The following is a 23250-nucleotide window of genomic DNA, read 5'->3' on the forward strand; positions in this document are numbered from 1 at the left end:
GGGTTGAAATTGGAGTTCCTATGTTCCTAGATTTAGATATGTAAGGGAACTCAGAAGCCAACTTTTCTAGCTGAGAGTTTAAGTGACTTGCCCAAGATTATACAGATATTTAGTGGCAGAGCTGAGGTTTGACTAAAGGCTGTCCAACTGGCCAACATAATGCTCATCATTGAACTACACTGTCACTCTACATGGTAAAGGTCTCCAGAGGAACCTTAAGTCAAGCTTTCGTTTTCCTTTCTGTTCCTGAACTGAATATTCACCAGCATCGCATGCTAATAACTTTGGTACAAAACCATGCAAGGGATAATGCTTAGGATACTTCCCCTATAGCTCTGCGCTTCCTACAAAATAACTCGTGATGCCTGAACCAAACCTTTAACATAACATATCTGTAACCTATATTTTTCAGATAGATTCAATCTCTTAGTGATTCATAAGCACCATTTCCTACATGAAAGATTATCTGGACTAAATAAAATCAAAAGGATGTGTGTGTGTGTGTGTGTGTGTGTTTATGCATGTGTGTATGTGTGTGTGTGTATGTGTGTGCAGTCTGTATCTCTGTGTATGTACACAAGTGTTTTGGAAAGTGGGAATCACAGAGAATGGAAAATCCTTTCCACTACCCTCGGTGTTTCTAAACTCTTCCCTCATACACAGCCCTCAAAAACACAAAGCAGAGCTTTTGCTAATATTTGCTCATAATGTAAATACTTGAGTCTGGTTAATTGTGTTTGCATGTCTTGTATTTTGTATGCATTACCTATATATGCATGGCTAAGTTAATTATGAACAAAGGAGAGTCTGATCTGCTTCAATTTAGCACCTTTTTTTTTAGTTGTGTCTCCCATGTCTAGCACAGTGTCTGCTTGGCATCCAGTAGGTGTTTACTAAATGCTTGTTGAATGAATTCAGTGTGTCCTATTAGTAGATCACTTTGAATGACAGTTCTTGGCTCTTAGTGACCACTTAATAAATGCTTATTGATTGATTGATTATTGATCAATGGATGACAGCATCTTGCTTGGGCTTCTTGGCAAAGTTAAAATCATTCTTTTGAGCAGTTTGAAAGCCCAAGGTAAATTTCAAATCTGTTGCTACCAGACATTCTTAAGCAATACCAACTTTGAAACATTGTCCAAATTGAAAGAGCATAGAGGCTAGGCAAAACTTAGAATTTTATTATTAACTGTTGGAATTGAAAACCAGTCACATGTAATGACCCCCATAGTTCCCAAAGTCCATAGCTGTTGAGGGAAATGATGCAATATATGAGCACTGAGTTTAGAAAGCAAGGGTGGGGAAGTTTTGCTGCATTCTCTCCAACCTTCTTTCCTAGCAACAGGCATGTATAAGCATATACACATACCTTTACACACATCTAACACACATATTCACACATAAACACATATCTTCCATTTTTACTTGAGTTAAGAAAGTCTTTCATAGAGAAAATGGTGCTAATGAATGCTTTGAGGAAATATGTGCTCAAGTCCCAACATACCAGATTGACTAGATTATGATTTGCTTATATTCTGAGAATGATCCAGTCACTTTCACCATTGACTCCTCATCCTTCATTTCTCCCAACTACGGAACCCAATTTTTTGAGTTGGAAGATATCATAGTCATCTTCTAGAATAACCTTCTCATTTTATTAGAGAGGAAACTGGGGTCCCAATAGAGGAGGCCATTTGCCCAAGGCCAGAACATTTGTTACTGGTATGAGGAAGACTACAGTCCGGGTCCCTTAATTTCCAATCTAGTGTTCTTTTTTACCACACAAGACTACAGGGTGACCTAGTGGAAAAAAATCTTGGATTCTAGATTCAAAAGACTAGAGTTTAAATGTTAATTTTCTAGCTGAGTAAGTAGAACAGGTAGGTAGTACACTGAAAATAGCACTGGGCCTGGAATCAGGAAGACTCATCTTCCTGAGTTCAAATCAGACACTTATTCATTGTGTGTCCCTGGGCAAGTCACTTAACCCTGTTTGCTTCAGTTTCCTCATCTGTAAAATGAACTGGAGAATGAAATGGCAAAACACTTCAGTTTTTTTGCCAAGAAAACTCTCAACAGAGTCATGAAGGGTCAGATGTGACTGAAAAATGACTGAACATACACACACAGCTTAGTAACTGATCTTGAATAAATTACTTAACCTCTCTGACTCAGTTTCCCTCCCTGTAAATGAGGAACAGATTGCTTATCTATCTCTAGCACTATTATTTTATGATCATAGATATTCTTTTGTTCTATTATACAGCTCATGGACTATCTTCATCTGTAGTCTGTTACTTAAAATGGACTTTAAAAAATAATGAAGTCATGTTTATGCAGGTAGTTCCTTTTCTCTAAATAGACTTTTAACTCCCATGGATCAGGCATAAAAGGAGAAATTTTCATATATTTTAATAATAAAAGGATAGACTAGAGTTTCTCTAATGACCACTACTAATGCAGGATCTTGTGCTTTTATTTAAAAAATATCAAATTATTTTATTTTTATTATTTTTTAAATTGAGTTTCAAATTCTCTCCTTCCGTACATCCCCTCCTCCACTCATTGGCAAGGCAAGCAATATGATATCAATTATACAGGTGAAATCATGTGAAACACATTTCCATATTATCCATGTTGCAAAAAAAAAAAAACCAGAAAAACAAGAAACCTTACATAGTGAAAAAAAATTATTTCAATTTGCATTGAGTTCATCCGTTCTTTCTCTGGAGGTGGATGGTATTTTTCTCATAAGTCCTTTAGAATTATCTTAGATCATTGTGTTGCTCAAAGTAGTTAATCTTTCACAATTGATCATCATTACAATATTGTTGTTGCTGCATACAGTGATCTGATTCTACTCACTTCATTGCATCAGTTCATATAGATCTTCCCAGGTTTTTTGAAAACATTCTCTTCATCATTTATTTTTTAAAATTAATTTATTTAAATTTATCCATGATCATTTCCATAAGCTTTGGAGTTTTAAATTTTTCTCCATCTCCCTCCCCAAGATGGAGCACAATCTGATATAGGCTATACATATCCATTCCTATTAAACATATTTTCACATTAGTCATGTTGTAAGGAAGAATTAGAACCAATAGAAGGAACCACAAAAAAGAAGAAATGAAGCAAAACAGAAGAAAAAAACAACAAATAGTATGCTTCGATATGCATTCAAACTCCATAGTTCTTTCTTTGGATGTGGATAGCATTTTCCATCATGAGACTTTTGGAGATGTCTTGGATCCTTGCATTGCTGAGAAGGGCTAAGTCTATCAACATTAGTCATCACACAACATGGCTGTTACTGTGTACAATGTTCTCCTGGTTCGGCTCACTTCATTCAACATCAGTCCATATAAGTCTTTCCAGGTTTTTCTGAAGTCTGCCTGCTCATCATTTCTTGTAGCACAATAGTATTTCATTACATTCATATACCACAACTTGCTCAGCCATTCCCCAACTGATGGGTATCCTGTCAATTTCCAATTCTTTGCTGCCACAAAAAGAGCTGCTATAAATATTTTTGTGCATGTGGGTCTTTTTCCCATTTGTATGACCTCTCTGGGATATAGCCCCAGAAGCGCTATTGCTGGGCCAAACACTGTGCACATTTTTATAGTCCTTTGCGCATAGTTCCAAATTGCTCTCCAAAATGGTTGGATCATTTCACAACTCTACTAACAATGCATTAGTGTTCCAATTTTCCCCCATCTTCTCCAACATTTATCATTTTCCTGCTTTGTCATGTTGACCAATCTGATAGGTGTGATATGGTATCTCAGAATTGTTTTGATTTTGCATTTCTCTAATCAATAGTGATTTAGAATGTATGTTCATATGACTATAGATGGCTTTAATTTCTTTATCTGAGAACTGCCTCAATTTATCAATTGAGGAATGACTTGTATTCTTATAGATTTGACTTAATTCTCTATATACTTTAGAAATGAGGTCCTTATCAGAGAGACTGGTTATAAAAATTCTTTCCCAGTTTTCTACTTCCCTCCAAATCTTGGTTGCATTGGCTTTGTTTGTGCAAAGACTTTTCACTTTAATGTAATCAAAATTATCCATTTTTCATTTCATAATGTTCTCTATCTCCTGTTTGGCCATGAATTCTTCTATTCCCCATGAATCTGATAGGTAAATTACTCCTTGCTCTCCCAGTTTCCTTATAGTATCAGCCTTTATATCTAAATCATGAACTCATTTTGACTTTATTTTGGTATGTGGTGTGAGATTTGAGTCTATGACTACTTTCTGCTATACTCTTTTCCAGTTTTCACAACAGTTTCTGTCAAATAGTGAGTTCTTATTCCAGAAGGTGGGGTCTTTGTGTTTATCAAATAGATTCCTATAGTCATTGAGTACTGTGTCTTGCATACCTAACCTATTCCACTGATCCACCACTCTATTTCCTAGCCAGTACCAAGCAGTTTTGATGATTGCTGCTCTATAATACAATTTAAGATCTGGAATGGCTGGGCCGCTTTCCCCTGCATTTGTTTTCATTAGTTCCCTTGATAGTCTGGACCTTTTGTTATTCCAAATGAATCTTGTTGTTATTGATAATATTTTACTCAAAATTTTTGCATCAGCATCCATTTGGAAAATTGGTCTACAGTTTTCTGTCTCTGTTTTTGTTCTTTTATGTTTAAGTATTAAGATCTTATTTGTGCTATAAAAATAATTTGGTAGAAATTCTTCATATTTTTTTTCAAATTGTTTATATAGTATTGAGATGAATTGTTCATTAAATGTTTGGTAGAATTTACTTTTAAATCTATCTGGTCCTGGGAATTTTTCCTACGCAGCTCTTTTATAGTTTTTTTTTATTTCTTTTTGTAAGACAGGGTCATTTAAATAGTCCATTTCCTCTTCTGTTAACCTGGGCAATTTTTTTTTAATAAATATTCATCCATTTTACTTAGATGATCAGTTTTAATGGCATTTAATTGGGCAAAATAATTCCTAATAATTATTTAAATATCATCTTTATTGGTGGTAAATTCACCCTTTTCATTTTTGATACTGGTAATTTGGTTTTCTTCTTTTCTTTCTTTTTTTTCAAATCAAATTGATCAGTGATTAATCTATTTTATTGGATTTTCCCCCATAAAACCAGCTCCTAGTTTATTTATTAGCTCAATGTTGTTGTTTTTTTAACTTTCTTTTTTTTAAAATATCTCCTTTAATTTTTCAGGATTCCTATTTTGGTGTTTAATTGGGCATTTTAAATTTATTTTTTCTAGTTTGTTTTAATCACACGCTTAATTCATTGATCTGCTTTTTCTCTCTTTTTTTTTTATTGATATAAGCATTTAGAGATTACATTTTCTTGGTAATACTGCTTTAACTGCATCCCACAAAATTTGGTATGTTATCTTGTCATTCTCTTCAATGAAATTATTGATTGTTTCTATGATTTATTATTTGACCCACTTATTTTTTCTGATCAGATTATTTAGCTTCTAATTAATTTCTAATCTATGCTTCCATATCTTTTTGTTAAATGTAATTTTATTGTATTATTATTTGAAATGGATATCTTTAATATTTCTGCTTTTCTGTATTTGTTTGTGAGGTTTTTATGCCCTAATACATGTGAAGAGATCATATGCAGTTGGTATAAAGGTATATTCCTTTCTATTCCCATTCACTTTTCTCCAGAAGTCTTTCAAATTTAATTTTTCCAAAATTCTATTCATTTGCTTAACTTTTCTTTCTTTTTTTTTTTTTTATAGTTAGACTTACCTAGTTCTGAGATTGTAAAGTCAAGGTTTCCCACTGTCTATTGTCTATTTCCTCCTATCACTCATTTAATTTTTCTTTTAAGAATTTGGATGTTCTACCATTTGGTGCGTATGTGTTTAGCATTACTATTACTTCATTCTGTATAGTATCTTTTAGCAAGATATAGTTTCCCTGTTTTTTAATTAGGTCTATTTTGCTTTTGCTTTGCCTGAGATCATGATTGTTATCACTGCCTCTTTTACTTCAACTGAAGGATAATAGATTCTGTTCCAGCCTCTTATTTTAACTCTGTGTATCTTTCTGTTTCAGATGTGTTTCTTGTAAGCAACATATGGTTGAATTCCATTTTCTAATTTATTCTGTTACCTGCCTCAATTTTATGACTGAGTTCATCCCATTCAAATTCATGGTTATAATTGCTACTTCCTGCCACCCTAATTTCTTCTGTTTATCCTTTTCTCCCTTTTTAACCTTTCCCTAGTCAAAAGTCTGTTTTGTTTCTGACCTTGGTCTCCTTTAATCCAACCTTCCTTTTCTTTTTTACCCCCACTCTTTTTTTTTAAATTTCCTTTCCCTTCTACTTCCCTGTTAGGTAAGACAGATTTCTATACCCAACTGAGTACGTCTGCACACACACACACACACACACACACACACACACACACACACACACATTCTTTCCTCTTTGAAATTTGGTGAGAATGATGTCCAAGCATTGCCCACTACCCCTCCCAATTTAGCTTCCACTGTAAAATCTCTTCTTTGTGTGCCTATTTTATGTGAGATAATTTCTCCCATCCTTTTCCCTTCCCATTTATCCCCATGTATACCTCCTTCTCATCCCTTTGTTCATTTTTATTTATTTATTTATTTGTTTGTTTGTTTGTTTGTTTTGGTTAGGCAGTAGGGTTAAGTGACTTGCCCAGGGTCACATGGCTAGTAAGTGTTATGTCTCTGAGTACAGATTTGAACTCAGATCCTCCTGAATCCAGGGATGGTGCTCTATCCACTGTGCAACCTAGCTGCCCTTTCTTCATTTATTTTTTAAATCATCTCAACATAATTGATTCACTCACATGCCCTGTGTCTATGTAAACTCTTTCTAATAGCCCTAATCTTGTCCCTGAATATAATGGCCTTTCCCCCAATAATTTTATCTGTCTTTATTTCCTCCACCAGTGAAGGAATCACTCCAGATAATCCTTGTATATTACATGATCATTTTTCCATACTGATTTGGTAATGGACTTTCGACCATCTCGCCAGGGAATTAAAATTTGGGAGGAGGCTCCTCACTTCTGATTGCGGGTTAAGGTGACCTGGACTCTCAGGCTTTCTTTTCATAACTGGTCTTCTGAGACTAAAGAACCAGAAGATCAGAAGGCAGGGAATCAAGAGCAGAGAATTTGCTGCCAAGAAGAGTGGATGAGAGGTCACAAGCAGCCCAGAAGGATTCCAGATCTAGGACCGTGTGGGCAAAGTATGGAGAAATTATGTCTGCTTTAAAATGTATGCTGCTAATGTTTGATCGGACTGGACACCCGAGTCTAGGACCTTCATTGCCTTCTTCTCTTTACTTTTCTTTTCCAAGAAGATAAATGCAATCACTTTGAACCTCTTTCTTCCATCAGAAATTGGTAAGATTTTACCTTGATGTCTTTCTCAATTCAACAAATATGATAAAATTGTTGGGCAAAAGAACTGTTAAACTGTGCTATTTCTTGAATGCAGCAAAGAAGAGAATGACTCAAGAGAGAAGATAAATTTAAAAATGCCCTTTCCTTCCAGAGTAAAATTTCTGGCTGGGAGTCAAAGAAGAAAGTCAATGATTCATTTTTAACAATTACCCAGAATAAAAAGAAATGTATTCACTGGGTCATCAAAGTGATTCACTAACAAGGTAGAAAGTAAATGAGTGCTGCTGAGTCAGACATTTGCTATCCCCATGGACCAGTCTCCCATTCACGAGAAGGAGCTAAGAGAGTAGGTAGATAAAAACATTACACTCAGGAGTGTGCTGGTTAATGTTTAACCAGGAGTTTTGGGTGGGGGGAGATATATACAGACAAACTTTTTAAAGTTTAATTTGCTTTGTTAACATTTTCTTCAACACTGGTTTAAGTCTAGACAATAAATGAAACAATAAATCAAGCCCAGATTTGTAGTGTCTGCTGATTTGGGAGGTATAAATGTTCACATGAAAATTTGACAGTTGTCTCCCTGAGCTATTTTGACCCGTTTCCATATGGCTTCAGCACATGCCTGGCCAACCGTAAGGGAAAAGACCCTAAAAAAGGGGGGGTCAGGGGAATGACTAAAAGTTGGTAGTAGAGTGACTGGCACTGCTGTTTGCCTGGTCACCAGAAGAGAGAAGGGAAGGCCCACTGACAGGTGCTTGTTTGGCTTGAAGGAGTTTTTCCTTCTACTTTTCCTGATTTGGGGTTTTTGAATATTACTTTCTTTTTTCCTTCCTATTTCTTTTAAAGCAGCTTTTCCCTCAGCATTGCTCCTACAAGTGATAGAAATGTTTTAATTCTGATATATATATATATATATATATATATATATATATATATATATATATATTATATATATATATATATATATATATATATATGTATATATATGTATTTATGTATATATACGTATATATATACACACAGACACACACACACATATATTATATACGTGTATGTGTGTGTGCATATATATTTATATATTATATATATTTATATTTTTATATATATATATACACACACACATATATATTCTATAGCATATATATTCTATTTTATTTTCCATTTGGTCCAGTGGTTAGCACAGAGCCTAGCATATAGTAGATACTTAATAAATGTTGATTGATTGAGATTAATGGTTCTGAGGTTTAATTTAGATTAGGCTCAACTTTGTTTACTTTTTTGTGTTTGAAACTATTTTTTTTATTTCATTATCTTATTTTTTCTCAATTACACCTAAAGCAATTTTTAACATTTATTTTTTAAATTTTGAATTCCAAATTTTTTCCCTCCATCACCTGCCTCTCCTTGAGAAGGCAGACAACTTGCTATAGATTATCTATATGCGATCAGTCATGCAAAACATATTTCCATTTTAGCCATGTTGCAAAAGAAAATGAAGACAAACACAAGAAAAATAAAGTGGTTTTTTTTTAACCTCATCAGTTCTTTTTCTGGAAGTGGATAGCATTTATCATCATGGGTTTTTTAGAATTGCCTTGGATCATTGTATTGATGAGAAAAGCCAAGTCATTCATAGTTCATCGAACAATATTTCTGTTATTGCGCACAACATTCTCTTGGTTCTCTTCACTTCACTTTGCATCAGTTCATATAGGCCTCCCCAGCTTTTCCTGAAAACATCCTGCTTGTCATTATAGCACAATAATATTCCATCACAATCATATACCACAAACTTGTTCAGCCATTCCTCAATTAATGGGCATGCCTTCAATTTCTAATTCTTTGCCATCACAAAAAGAACTACCATAAATATTTTTGTATAAATATGTCATTTTCCTGTTTTTGTTAATCTCCTTGGGATACAGATGCAGTAGAGGTATTGTTACACAATTTCCTAGTCCTTTTGCATAGTTCCAAATCACTCTCCAGAACGGTTGGATCAGTTCATAATTCTACCAACAATACTTTAGTGTCCCAATTTTTCCATATCCTAACTTTGCTTGTTGTTATTGTGGAAGAACATTTCTTTAATTTTGTAATTTTAATATTAATTAAGCACAAATTTGTGATTTTTTCATTTAAGTTTTCCAATGAGGTTTTTCAAAAAATTCCCATTTCAATTTTTGCTTTTCTTTTTCACGGGTTTATTCTTGCTTTGTTTTTTTTATCTACCCTGTCTCCTACACTCAGGACATTTCCCTCTATAATACTCAGTCTGCTGCATTCCAGTGAAAAATATTAATATAAATGTCTGCTGGTGGTACACAAGTGAATTAATGGCATGATCATTGTTAACTGGTATTTGCAAATTCGGTTGTTATTTCCTACGAGCTACTTGTTTAAAATATTGCTTCATCATGTGATTGTGGCTTAATATTGCATATTTCATTTTAATTCAGTTTGGTAGTTTGTTAAATAATGAATCTATTGAATAGATAGTGTATATTTTGCTTAAAAATTACTGTGATATTTTTGAAGCTAGAAACTGGGAAATGGTTACTGCTTTTTGAGATGGATTGGGTAGGGGAGTTCTTTGACTGACATATTAGTTAATATAATATTATTTAGCCTCTATTTATATTTGAGTCCTTTCTTTAAATGCCCTTTACTAAATGTAATTTTATCATGTTGTAGTTATCAAAGGATGTGTTTAATATTTCTGATTTTCTGAGTATTTATAGTATTTTTGTGCTTTAACATATCACCAGTTTCTGTAAAGATGTGATGCACAGCAGTGACATGTCTGCTCCATTTCTATCTCTATAATGAGATAATTTAGCAACAGCTTTCATATCATACTAAACAAAACTCAAAAGCTTCTGTGCAATGTGTCTAATGGTTCAGGACATGGGTATACCTGGCCCTGGATCAAAGTCCCAATGCAGATACTGAAGCTAAAGATATGAGCTAAGAGATGAATATACTAAATACAATGAAAATACATTCTGGGGAAAGAAAAGACCAATAGATAAACATAAAAGAAGAGCAGAACTCCACAAAAGTACTAGTAGGGCCTTAAATAATATAATGACTTAGTCACAAGGATTCCAAAAATGAATAGAAAAAAATGAAATGAAATGAGTAATGAGATTTCTTGAGGAAAGAGCTTAGAACAGAATGTACTAACCTTTACCTAAGAAGTAGACTCCTAAAAAGTAGAATGAAACAAATGGAATTCAGTGATCCCATGACACTAAAAGAAACATCAGAACAAAGTCTGAATACTGAAAAATTACATGTATACATATGTATGTATGTATAAAAATAATACATGTGTGTATATATATATATAATGTGTATATGTATATATGTATACACATACATAGATATGTGTATATATGTGTTATATATAGCCACAACAGATTTGCAAAACAGGTCAAGGAGAGATAATTGAAGAATTATCAGATGGCCTAAAATCTAAGCCCAAACAATAAATCTGGGTCACACACAGATATATGTGTGTGTTTGTAGATATATACATATATCCACATATAATATTCCAAAAGATAAAATAAAAATATTTACGACAAAGAATAATTTACCTATACAACTGAATATAATCTTATAAAGGGAAAAATGGATTTTAATACAACAGAAGACTTGCGAGTATTCATGATGAAAAGACCAGAAATGATGTAATATTTGAAATGAAAATAGACAGACAAGAGGAACATAGAATGGTTAATACATCTGAACAATGAAAGGGATGAAATGATGGTGTTATACTTACATTCAAATGTGAAAGAAGGGACAGATTTCTCTTCAGAATTCTGCTGCCTTCAAGTGTCATAGGGGAAGTAAGGAAAAACAAACAGGACTTTGGGGTAGTTATGTTGCAAATTATAGGTTTTAGGAGAGAAAAGGGACTGTAGACAAAATTGAAAAAGAATGGGGAGGAATTACGTATTTCTCATAATTGAGATGCACAAGAAGATTATACAAATATGAATAAGCAGGGAGGTATGGTGAGCATTGAATGACTCCACTTTTATGTGAACTTAATAATAGAATAGAATGTGGACACACAAAGAAATTCATTAAATTTAATAGAGAAATGGGTTTAGAGAAGAGAAAAGAGGAGAAAGAAGAGGGAAAGTATAGTTAGGGAAAGAATTGATAAGCAAAACATCATTTTTGGAGTGAAATTTATTAAATGAAGCAGTGGGAATAGACCACTTAATTATAAGTGACATTGATCATGTTATTTTTCTTTCACCACCTTCTTCTTTGCAAGGAGGGATGGGAGGGCCAAGAGAGGGTAAAGCATAAGATAATATCATTGAGAGGAAAACAGAATCAGGAACCCTTTTTACGGAGGAGAATGACTTTTCTTCTTCAGAGACAATAGTGTTCTAAAACTTGGTGCCATAAGATATCATCAGCATAGACAATTGGATCTGTGGTCTTCTCAATTCAGAAATTCCCTCCAAAGATTCATTTCCCAATCCTGCCCCTGATTGCCTATCCCATATGACTCTTATCTATTTCTGCTAAATTTTGGCCACAGGGAGTTTGCCCAATATTCTGGAGTCCTTCTTCACTTCCTCCTGCCATCACAATTATTCTAGTGGCGTACACCACTTGTCATCACTTGCTATTTTGCATGTGGCCATCCCATCTTCTCTTGCTATCAAATTTGATGGTATCCTTTACTCTGGTCCTTCAGAGTTACTCATTGGTTATATGTTGCAGCCTGCTCACACCTGCTAAAGTAACTCATGTTACAGCCTACTCACATCCACCATGAACCTCCCCATTTCTCTATATTTGAAATGTATCTTAGTTACTTCAGAGGTAGTGATGTCCTGCATGTTACTGCTATATAGCAATACCAATAAACTGTTAGTATTGAAAAGATGGAATTTTGCTTTAATGAAAGTTTGGAGTGAATAAGGGAGTTTTGCAGTTTTCCTGAAGTAATGCATTCCACTTTTCTCTTCCTTTCCTACTCAGGACTCAATCCCTTGTCCATCTTTTCTGTCTGTTGCAGTTTTGTCCTGTTACTAACCATCCAAATTCATGTGAAAATCAGGACAAAAACATGACCAACTTGGGTCTGGTTTATGTGGATGGATGGACCAAACTCTTTTCAATGACTCCATATCTCTTCCAGGGGGCTCTGAAATGTTCTGGGGCTTGATTCCATTGATACAATCTCTTCTGCAAGTGAGAACTGAAGTCAAAGTTTACGATGCACTCATGCCTTCTCATCCCATGTGATTCTGGTCAATATCCTTCCATAAATAGCTTCTAGGGAATCCACCCAATATGTTTGAGGCCTTTTAACTATATAATTATAGGAGCTTCTGCATTTGGAGCTCTTGGTATAATAGAGCATAAATGTTTGGACAAACAAAGAGATCATTTAGAGACAGCTTGTATTTTCACTGTAGACATATTTATCCTCTTCCCCATATGGTGATGACTATGGAGGAAACCACATGGGCCAAAAAGCTCATTGGACAAGAGAGAACTGACTTGGATGTGTTCTAGCTCTGACTTTGCCACTACTTCTATATGCTGTCTAGAGCAAGCTGCCTCAGTTCCTTTTTTTGTCAAATGAGATTATGAACAAGATCACCTTTAAGATCTCTTCTCTCCTATGGTATACTGGGGACAGCTTGAACTAGCTTGTGAGAGCTGGTTGTTGAATTTTTAGTGAACATCTACAGCTGGGAAATTGGTAAACACTACAAATCAGGGATTAAGCTGCTATTTTGTTGACTCCCTAGATTTATGGACATGATGGAGAAAATGTAAATAGTGTAGATTAAACCTTAAAAGAGGGTTGTATGTACAGCTCCCACCCAGAGAGAAGGTTGTTAAACATTTACCAGTACATCCTGCTTCTGTCTCTGGTTCTAGCATCTATGACATTCTTTCTACTGCTTTTCCTATGTATTGTGATTCTGAGATTCTCTAAGAGAAACATAGGGGACCAGAAACAGAAATGTGGAGAGAAATCTGCTTATTCATTTCCACAGATCAATGTCCATTTGAGTAGAAACATGTAGGTGACCTACTTTGTCTCTTCTTTAAATGGAAGAATCTCTTTCTCCCTCACTTTCTTTGGTCCCAGGGACTTATATCCCTAAATTTTAGAGAGGGTTTAAAATAGGAAAGGTGTAAACTGATTAGTACAGCAATATCCTCTAAGTTTTCACTCCCTAGTAAAGATAGAAACATGCTAATTAATCAATTGCTCAATTAGCAGAAGTTCTGAAGATGGCTTTTATCCTGGGAAAACAGAAGCTTCTTTCTCTCTGGTAAGCTGATTTAAAAATAAGCCTTCTATGACCTGACAAGGGAATCATCTTCAAAGTAGAACATTTGGGGTGTAGACCCCCTAATGAAAGGTCAGGTGTGCCTAGGATATTTTACCTTTTTTCTTTTGCCAATAAATTGGCTCATTTACCTTAAGGTTGATCATAGGTATTTTTTTTTCAGTTTTTCCATCATGTCACCTCTTCATGATCCCATGGACCATACTGTCCATGGCATTTTCTTGGCAAAGATTCTGGAGTGGTTTGCCTTTTCCTTCTCCAGTGGAGTAAGGCAAATAGAGGTTAAATGACTTGCCCTGGGTCACACAGCTACAAAGTGTCTGAGGCCAGATTTGAACTCAGGTCTTCTTGACTCCAGGCCTGGTATGCTTTCCACTGTACCACCTAGCTGTCCTACAAATACATAGAGATGCATATGCATATATGACATGTACATGTATCCATATCTTTTGATGTGTGTCTATATCTATATTGATCTATATGTCTATATCTTTATACCTTTAATGTATATCTTTCTATGTATGAAAGTTACCCCAAAGGATTTCTGTTTGGGTTCATTAATAGCCTAAGAAACAAAGTGATTATCTAGAGCATAAGTTACCTGCTGGAAAGAGAGTGGGATGTTAAAGAGACGCAAGGGCAGGAGTTTGTACTAAATGTTATTGAGAACTCTCACACTCATAGCATACATTGGCAATGTGTGTTTTGCCCAAGACATAGTCTGTGCTTGATGGCCCCATGAACCTCATCTCAAGACTCATTGTAGCCCCTGGCACTGTCTAGACATCAGCCATCCACCCTCTATGGCACCAAATTTGCATTTCATGATTGTCTGGCACATTTCCTTTTGGTTGCTTGAGAATTCTAGTTTTTCCAAGGTCAGGATTTTCAGAGCAGCTAAACACTGCTTAAGCTTCCTTCCTACAGGCAGATTCCCAGTTCATGAGCTGTGGCCAAGCCAAGGAGAATAATAAGAGAAAAAGTGCAATGTTTATTTATTTTTCTTATATTCATAAATGATCTTGGAATTGCATCGTGTAATAACCTTGAATTTGGTTCAAGAAACTCAGTTCAACAAACACTTCTCAGTCTAGTTAGTGCCCAATGAAGAAATAGAATCCTTGCTTTCAACTATAGTTTGGCTTTTGGTGTAATTTCAGCCAAGAGATAAAGGTATGGATTAGCTTTTATTGGATTAAATTCCCTTTTTAATTTTTTTACTTCTAGAAGAGATTGCTAGTGAAGTTTATTTGTGGAGTAAGGAGAAGGAAGTCTGTCTACTATTCATGAAAAAATGGTCTTTAGAAATTGGGATTTGGCATTATACACAAATGAAATATAAATGAAAGAGGTATGCAGAGAAAAATAAAAGAGTGTACGAAACCAATTTGATATTCATATGCTGATGAGCAAAATTACACTAACAAATAACAATTCACACCTCTAGATGGCTGTGAAATGGGCCCTTGTAGTGACAAGTTTGTACTAGGGGAATAGAGGAGGTAGGTACACGGTCAGTGGGGGGGAAGGAATCATTCAATTGCTTGCCAAGAACCTTGTGATTGAGAATGAAAATACTGAGTCTTATTAGGTTTATTTAATGTTATCTCTGAATTTGTAAAGTGTAATCATGAAATAACAAGATGTGTGCATTCTAGGATTTGATTCAACAGTATGAATTAAACTTTGATTAAACTTGTACCATGTACAAGGAACTGTGGTCAGTGTTGGAGTTAAAGAGAAAAATAAAAGAGCACAGTCCATACCCTCGTAGAACTTACCGTCTACCAGTGAAGATTCAATGAGTATATGGAAAAGTATTAGGCAAGGTAAAGGGTGAGAAGGAAGAAGGAAAGAGTCCAAATATCCTAGGAGAATTTGAGAAAGGAGGTGGTGGAATCAGCTGGGAGGATTTGATGACAATTCATAGAAAAAGGACACTGATTTGGAGCCTTGAAAGACGTGGATATCGACAGGTCGAAATGACGAGGGAATGCTTTCCATTTCTGGATGGTAGTTTGTGTGAGTGCATGAAAGCAGGAGACCGTACATCCATCTGGGGGAAGGGCTAGACATTAGGAGGTGAAGTTTCTGTTACTCGGTTTTTGCCTTTAATTACCTTAGCAGTCACTTAACTGCTCCAGTCCTCAGTTTCTTTGTCTGTAAAATTAGGCCTTCTCCAGCTCTAAATCTATGATCCAATAAGCCTTTGATAAGGTGGTATAGATGACAATTTAATCACCTTTTCAGCTCCATGTAGGCTCACCACCCAACAAAACTCAAAGGTTCTGTGCTCACACTGAACAGATTTAATATCAGAAGCTATTATTCCTGAGGGTGGGGAATGTGTCTGGTTCTCCCTTTTTGACTCTACTTCCCCCTCAGAGCTAAACTCCAAGGAGCCATGCCTACTCTCTAGGATTTCCTAGATGTGGGTGACATGACACCTTTCCTCAAAGTCACTGATGTGTAATATGGGTATCAAATAGGATATAACCTTTATTTCCTCCATCACAATATCCTTAGATAACACGAAGACTCCTTGAAGGGTATAAACAACTAGAGGAAACAAAATACTCAAGCATTCCATTATATTCATTCAAGTCCCCTAGAAGGAATGGGCATTTACATTGAACAAAAACTCCCCTTCCACTGTGAAGAACTGCCCTTTCTCTCCAAGTCATGGAAATATTAAGGAAGATTGGTAAGGTGTAGATGCCCTAGTCCTCATGGCTCCTCCTCCATCCATATCTTCTTGTTGGTAGTTCTTTTTTTTCTGTAAATAGAGATTCTTTGAGTGCCCTGCATGTGACTTTCAAAATTTGGAATTTTAACATTCAGGATTTTTCATAAAGTAAAACCAAGTCCAGGAACTGCATTTTCAGGATTCCTAGTCACTTCTAGGTGGCACGGTGCTAACAGAAGTAGGCCTAGAGTCAGCAAGACCCTAGTTCAAATCTGACCTCAGATGCTTGCTAGTGATGTGACCCTGGGCAAGTCACTTATCCCTATTTTCCTCAGTTTCCTCATCTGTAAAATGAGCTGGAGAAGAAAATGGCAAACCACTCCAGTATCTCTGCCAAGAAAACTCCAAATGGGGTCACAAAGAGTCAGACATGGCTGAACGACAATAACAGTCTATACTTGTGCTAAGAAATGATAACAGAAAGGTAGAAGAAGGCAGCCAGGATTTGGATGTATAGAGATTCTCCCCTCAGGCTGTGGGCTAGCACATCTCCTACTTCTATGTGATGCTCCTGTATGTCACCACTGATGTCCTTCATTTGGGTAGGTATGTCACGAGGGATTTACTGGAGCCAGCTTGAACCCAGCTCTTATGAGTGATTGCTAAGTTGAGGAAATAAGTCAGGGATTGGTTTACTTTTTTTTTTATTTTTAATTTCTAGACTTAAGAAGTGATGGCAAATATGAATAATGCCTATTTAACTTAAAATATGTCATCTATAATTTCTTTTTCCAGAGAGCTAGTTGTTAAACATTTACCAACCCATTCCATGTAAGCAGAAAAATAAAACTCCCCACTTCCCCTTGTTATAATCAGGTTCAAAAATGCAAAGGAGAGAAAAGCAAATATAATGGGCTCAAAATCTGAGACATTTTGTAGTTCGTTCTTGGAAATTGATAAAAGGGCAGTTCCTCCCTCCAATAATTCATATTTTTTTTCTGTCTTTTCTAAAAAAATATATTTATTTTTAGTTTTCAACATTCACTTCCTCAAGATTCTGAGTTCCAAATAATTCATACTCTTGAGACTCAGTCAACCAGTCAATAGTAGCACCAGTCATGGGAGAACAGTCAGAAAAGTTCCCTGTGTCCATGCAGTGAGAGGATAGGATACATGTCTACCTCCATGGGACATGCCCTATAATCTCATCAAATGAGTTCACCAAAGTGAGCAGAGATTATCCTGATTAACCCCTTAATATATGTACAAAATCAATGCATAGCATTTAAGGAGGAATGCTACAGTCCCTGGAGGAATCAGAAATAAAACCCTCTTCTAAGGGGTGGCACTTGGGGAGCCACAAGGCAAAAATGAGGGAAGAGATTCTTCTAGGCATGGAAGGCTATCTGCATGTGAAAAGACATCGAGTTAGAAGACTGAATGTAATATACGGGGACCATCCAGAGTTTGAAATGTAAAGTATATGAAGTGAAGCTAAACAGAATCATCCGTTGGAGCCAGTCAAAATGTAATGCTTTTATGTGTCCTATTCATGATAGCCAAAGTTTCTCTATTGAGGTGGATAGGTAGCAGACAGAGCGCTGGACCTAGAATCAGGAAGACCTGAATTCAAGGCCTATGTCAGGCAATTGCTTAGCCATGTGACCCTGGGCAAGTCACCTAACCTCTGTTTGTTTCCTCATCTGTAAAATGGAGATAATAATAACACCTGCCTCAAAATGTTGTTGTGAGAACCAAAGGACATAACACATGTAAAGTGTTGGGTCAATCTTTAAACCTACACAAATGCTCTAGATAGTGTGTATTTATGGACTTTAGCCGGCTTTTGATCTTAAAACCCTAGTGATGCAGTCATATCCTGCTATGATGATATTTGCTTTGTTCTTGGTTTGTTAACATATCTTTGTTGTTGATTGAATCATTATTTGGGAGCCACGTTGGCTGAGAATATATATAAATATCAAAGGACCACTCTTCTCATTCCCAGAGAAACCAACTGAAAATAAATAAAAGTTGTGGGTTTCTTTTAAAGCCAACTCCTAAGTTTAAACTCATGGATTAGGACAGTACAGCCCTAATTTCTCAGTTGCTTTGATTACACAAAAGAAAGGGGCCTGTTTTCTTTCTGTTTTCCTTTGTCAGTCAATGCTAAATCAATCATATCCAAGAATCTACACTTCAGTGGAAAAAACCCAGTCTTTCCATAAACCTGGGGTCAGATGAAGACCAGGAGGAGATATTGGGGGCTTTGAATGTAATCAGAGAGGTCCAGTGCATTCTATCTTCAAAAATATAGCATCTGTTTGTAACAACAGTCATCACTTCCATGGAGCAGGCCCGGATATGGTGCTTACACATGGCAGTGACAATGTTACATGAGAATGAGAGTATCTCTAGGCCCTGGAGACGGCTTGTGCTATTTCAATCCTTTAACATAAGTGACCAAATAATGTTCCTGAGAGAGGTTTTCATCTTTCTTTCTTTTTTATTTTCTTTCCTTCTTTCTCTGTTTCAGTCTATGTCTATCTCTGTCTCTCCATCTCTCTCTACCTCTCTTCTTTCCTTCCTTCTTCCTTCTTCTTTCTTTCTTTCCTTGCCTCCTTCCTCCAATTCCTCGCTCTTTCCCTCCTTCCTTCCTTAGTCCCCCTTCCTTCATTTACCCTCTCTTCTTTCCTTCCATCCTTTCCTCTTTCTTGTCTTCCTTCCTTTCTTCTTTGTTTCTATCCACCATGTATGTATGGATGTATCTATCTATCTATCTACTAGAACCTCAGAATTCTGAGAGGGAAGTGTGTTTCCTTTCTTTGCAGAAAGGAGATAGAGTATGGTTGTGGAATGAGGCATACTCTGTCAGCCAGTTTATTTTGCTTAACTCTACCTCATGGTTGGGCAGCCAGGTGCTACGATGGGTAGAGTATTGGGCATGGAGTCAGGAAGACTCCTTTTCTTGAGTTCAGACCTGGACTCACACACTGTCTGGTTGTGTGACCCTGGGCAAGTCACTTAACCTTTTTTGCCTCAGTTTTCTCATCTGTCAAATGAGCTGGAGAAGGAAATGGTATCCCTCTCCTGTATCTTTGCCAAGAAAACCCCAAATGGGGTCATGAAGGGTTTGGCATGACTAAAAAATGACTGAACAAACACTTTATGGTTATGAGGGATGGTTTGATTCTGGGAAAGGAGGAGAGGTAAGGGAGGAGTCATTGTGAAATGACTTGTAAAAATAACTAATATTTTAATAATAAATTAGAAATCAAATTATATTACATAATAATATTTTCAACATTGAAATAATAAACTTAAAAAAAAAGAAGTGGTGGGTTTTCATCCCAGTTTCTAGAAGCACAGTGAAGGGATATTGGACCTCAAAGGACTGGTCCCTAGATGTTTCCATGTGGTCTTCAAGAAAGCTTTAAGTCATTTAGTATCCAGAAACATTAAGTACATTCAGACTCTGAGGCTTCTCCCCTTCCCTTTCCATCCTCTGGGTCAGAGATTTCTGGAAAACATAATGATGTACATTTTTGTGCCCTGGAATACTCTTTCTTGCTTTAAGACAAATGGAAAGATTCATGCTTCCATACATTTCATCTCTTGCATGCCTGGAGTTCCCATTGCTTTCATGGGCATCAAATCTTAAAAAAAAAAATTGAGGGCAAAAGAGGCATTAATCTGGGAAAGCTGGGAAAAGTGGCAGCATCGCTGAGTCCCCGATAACCCAGATGCTACTGGGAGAGTGACTCAGCTTCTGTATTCAGTTCTAACTCTTAGGGGACTAAAGAAACATGCAGTTTGTTTACTGAATGAGCTAATTGTCAACGGAAAACTACTTAAAATGGAAAGAAGTCCACCAAACAGCAGGAGTTTCTGATTAAATAGCCTACTTTGTGTCCAGTGGAAATTAGAAGCAAACCAGAATTGGGCAGATTCATGATAGAGGAGAAAAGCAGGGTGAGGGCACAGCATGACCAAAATGTAAATCACACTGGGAGGGGAGAAAGAGGAACTTTCAGGGCAGGGTGGGCAGAAAGAGTTGGATGCCTCAAAATTGGAATGACTTGGTTGTTTGTTTTTAATTAGGATGTGACTGTTCCATAAAACTTCCTGTAGCATACAAGATATTGGGGGGGAAATAATTGGATATTATCAGAGAGATGTGTTATTAGAAAAGAGAGGGCACTTAGCAAAATTGAAATGGACATACTATGTTCCACCATGGTATCCCAGTCATGTGCAGACATGTCGAGGTAGGTCCCTGGCACATTGGATGGAACCTGTGGTGTGATGGGGCCAATTGCTGTATTTTCAGTGTGAGCATTTGCATCTCAGAAATTGACAAATACTATAAATCAAGGCTCGATGCATTTTTGTTGATTATCTAGATGTAAGAAAGTGGTGGAGAAAATGTTAACAATGCATGTTAATCCTAAAACTATGTTTTGAACCCATTTCTCCCTTCCCGTAGGACATCTTTGAGTAGAACTCCTATGAAGATTTGTGGGGGGAGGGACATCATTGAAAAGAGACAATGTGGTCCAGAGGAAAGAACTCTGGCTTTGGAAGCAGAAGGCTAGGATTCAAATGCCTCCTAGTGTTTACTATATGCATGCCCTTGTACAAGTCACTTAACTACTTTGGGCCTCAGTTTCGTCACCTGTACAATGAAGAAAATGTACTGGATTAGAGGTTCTTAATGGGCTTCTGTGAACTTCATAAAAAATGGTTTTGATCATTGCATTTCAGTTTAATTAGTTTCTTTTGTAATCCTATATATTTTGTTTTATACCTTTAAAAACATTACTCTGAGAAGAAGTCCCGAGATTTCACTAAATTGCCAAAGGTGTCTATGACACTATAGTTAGGAATCTCTCATCTCCATAGGCTCTGAGGTTACTTCCATTTCTAGGTTTGTGTTACTATAATCTTAAAAAGGGTTATTAAAAAAATAAGAAGAAGCAGATTGTTGTGATGTGTGAAGGGAAGAGTCACATTGATAAGATTAAAAAGTACATCGAATTATGCTTTTTAAAAACCAAGATCTTTCATTCAGAGTTCATCAATCCATGCCTCGCCATAGTTTCTGATCCTACACTAATCTCTAGGAATTTATTCTTCATTATAATTCAGACCCTGGATTTTGCCTTAAAGACCCCTACTGGATTTTACAATGTTGTCTCTTTGCAAAATGGCAGGGTCTTAAATTCTGCATCCTCCTGGAAGCAGACTCAATTTCTTTCCCCAAGAGCTGTGTCTCAGTGTCTTCAGTTGAAAGCCTTGAACTCTGTCACTTTCTGCTTTTTTGTTGTTCCAACATGTGTTTCTCCCCTACGTTTATTTTCATCAACATTGTACTCAGCATTGTGGTGCTGGGAAGAGCAGTTATTATGTTATTGTTTTTCTTTTTATTTCATTACTGTGTATGTGCCCACAGGCCTTGCTTTTAATTCTTTCTCTCTCAGTGCCAGATGAATGAACACATGGTGACTGGGTCACTGTTGCAGGTTGCTGAGTCTTACAAATGAGCCTGAACATAAATAATTGTGTTGAAATCAAAATTGCTTCATCACATAGTGAATGTTGTTCAGTAAGAATTTAGTTGCATATCAACTTGGTTGGGTCTGTCTTAATGTAGTGTCATGGGACATGCCCTGGCCTTCTCAGTGCTGTAAGTCAGGCCCAAGGTGATTATGGGACTTGGCTCATCATGTAACCCCAGGGTCTCAGATTCTACAAATATAAAATGAATGGCTTGTCCTAGGTAACTCTAAGGTCCTTTCCAGGACTAATAGTCTATAATTTGCTGAGCACTTTCTTGCTTTAAACCCTATGATTCTCAGTTTTGGAACATGCATCATTGTGAAGAAAATTTCCTCTCACTGTTCCCTTTGGTATTGGCTGGTGTGGAAGATGAGCATAATTAATGACTTACACGCAGCTAGGGGATAGAGCCCTGGATTCAGGGAGATGAGTTTGAATCCAAGCCCAGATACTTCCTGGCTGTGTGACACCGGCCAAGTCACTTTGTTGTAGTTTGCCTCAGTTTCCTCAATTACAAAATGAGGATAATATTAGTACTGAATTCACAGTGTTGTTATGTAGATGAAATAAGATATTCATAAAATACTTAGTATAGTGTCTGCCACATAGAATATATTATATGAATTAATATTCCCTTCCCTTCCTTGCCGTAATGGACAAAGGTCTAATGGACAAAGAAGCCAAGGCTCTGTAAGGTGTCCCTAAATATCTCTTCTATGTTTCTTCTTGAGTGTAGAATAGCATGTTGTTTTTCTTGAGTCATTTTACTCATGTCTGACTCTTTGTGACCCCATTTGAGGTTTTTGTGGCAAAGATACTGTAGTAGTTTGCTATTTGCTTGTCTAACTCCATTTTACAGATGAGGAAACTGAGACAAACATGGTTAAGTGACTTGCCCAGGGTGACCTGCCCAGGTAGCTGGTGTATGAGGTCAGATTTGAGCTCAAGTCTTCCTGACTCCAGGCCCAGTGCTCTATGCGCTAGGCAACCTGGCTACCCAGATGGGCTGCCCAGACTGTGAATGCAAAGACTTGAATTATACTATACCATTGACCTTTGAGATGCTTTTTCAGCACTGCGATTTTGCAAATGTATTTTGTCTCTGTTCATTTTTAATTATGTTGATTACTTTTTACTCAGGAATAGTGGGAAGACCTCTTAGCACCAAGAACCGAGAGAACATAGCTGACAATAGTTCAATATGACCAAGTATATAGGAATTGTTATTCATAAGTTCACAAGATCAGACATTTAG

The sequence above is a fragment of the Phascolarctos cinereus genome, unplaced genomic scaffold (genome assembly GCF_003287225.1).
Source record: "Phascolarctos cinereus isolate Bilbo 61053 unplaced genomic scaffold, phaCin_HiC Scaffold_9;HRSCAF=440, whole genome shotgun sequence".
Lineage (NCBI taxonomy): Eukaryota > Metazoa > Chordata > Mammalia > Diprotodontia > Phascolarctidae > Phascolarctos > Phascolarctos cinereus.